Source organism: Protomyctophum bolini, assembly GCF_963924005.1.
Source record: "Protomyctophum bolini genome assembly, chromosome: 13".
NCBI classification, from domain to species: Eukaryota; Metazoa; Chordata; class Actinopteri; order Myctophiformes; family Myctophidae; genus Protomyctophum; species Protomyctophum bolini.
The window spans coordinates 20,892,246-20,894,272 of NC_137874.1; positions in this window are offsets into that span (position 1 = coordinate 20,892,246).

Sequence of the window (2,027 nt, forward strand, 5' to 3'; positions counted from 1 at the left end):
AAAAAGTGAGGACTATCTATTTTGTTTTGGAAGTTAGAGGCATAGCAAAGCATGAAGTTATGAGCTGGCAATGGAATTTAATGCACATGGCTGAACACCTACAAAACTGTGTCTAGACAAACAGACATTTAATGTTCCCAAGGGGAATTCAGCTGCCAGCAATACTACAGTAAAGATGAAACAAAAGTACAGATAATACTGTACCTGTAATCTTTTACATGTTCTCTTTAAAAGAGAACATCATGTATAGAATACGTCAAAATATGGTACCAATATAATATTAAAAGGCAGTGTGTGTGTGTGTGTGTTTGGGGGGGGAGGGGGTTGGGAGGGCAATAGGGCATGCGTGTGTGCAGGCTTATGTGCATGATTGAGCATACATTATACTGTGGGTGTATTGAGTATGTAGCTGTACTGTATGTGTCAATGTCTAGTTGGTCACGCCTGTCTGTGTCACTAACATGATGCATGCAGATGAATGACCTTGCACACGTCAGAAGTTGCCCACGTCCATCCATCTGATTCCATGCACCCAGAGCTTTACCCACAGCACTCATATCACACATTATTCTGAGAAGAAACTAATCAACCAGTTTAATGCATTGATTGACCACATCTCTGTAACATCCGGTGTTCGTTTCCTGCCTGAGGACATGTTCTATGTAAATCTGTCCTGTTGCTGTTTTCTGACCTGCTCCAGTAAAATGCCTAAACCCGAAAGAATTGGTGAAAAAGAAATGCATTGTGTTAAAGGGATATTTCACTTTCAAGCATGTTTTTTTATCATCTACTCTGGCTTTTGTGAGCACCCCAGACAGTTTTTGAGTTACTTGATTCAGTATTTAGTATTTGATATCCATTTCTATCAGACACACCCCCTTCCTTCCTATACAAACCCATTGTATTGTATTGTATTGTATTGTACCTTCAAACTCCATTTTACCCATGATGGATTCATCAAAAACACCATGGTCCTGGCGACTGATATTCCTTCTATGCGAGACCGTGTTTTTTGAATTACTATTTTAATGTTTTTATTATTTGGGAAAATGTAAAAAATAATAGTGATGATGATGATGATGATATTATAAAATACATTTATATTGCATTGGTGTGGTAAAGTACAAAAGCTGTGAAAGATTATAGGTCTTGCATGCATGAAGAAAAGTGAAGAAAAGGTCCAGGATCCAGACAGACTCTAGGGAGGTAGGCTAGATCATGGGGTTGATAAACCTTTGATCAGCTGCAGTCTGTGGCGTCAGATGAGCCTTTAGTCAACATGAAAACATATTTGTTTGAAGGTGGCCGCAGTAAAGTAGACCAATAGGTAGAACTTGACCGCCCACTGCGCCCATGTGTGTGGGTTGCTTTCATCTAGCCATGCGTTTCCCTGTCTAGACACAAATAGTCCCTACACTACAGTATACAGTATATAGGTGTCAGCGAGCGCAACACCTGTGATTAGCCTAATCACAACCAGGGCCTTTTAATTAGTCCACTTAGCCTAGTATTTAATGTGAATGAATCATTCACAATCAATAACCTGATGGAATACATCAATTATATGCTACAGCTGCACGCACTGCACAATCATGGCTGCATTTTGCGTAAGAGTGAAATAATGGTGTGTGTCAGCGACTAATTATGTCCACTTTTGTACCGACTGGTCTGACTGTGAGGTATGCTACATATAGAGTACAGTATAGGCTTAAAGCGACCTGACACATTGCTGGGGAATAACCATTTACAGCGCCTCAGGGCGATGTGGTGACATTACATTACTTAAGAAAAAGAAAAGTGACGCTGGGAGGAATGTGCCTATTTAAGCGCGAGGCATGTCAGCGTAATTACTCCACTTGAACATGATGCGTAAAAGAGATAGCCAAGTTCAAGTTCAGATCAGAGTGAAGAGGAGGACCCGGGGTATATAAACCAGCCTGGCTGCTCGCTCTGAGTAATCGCCCTTTTTGAGTGTGAGACTGAGAGCCGACGGGAGAGAGAAGCTCCTACCGCTGTGAGACTGAACC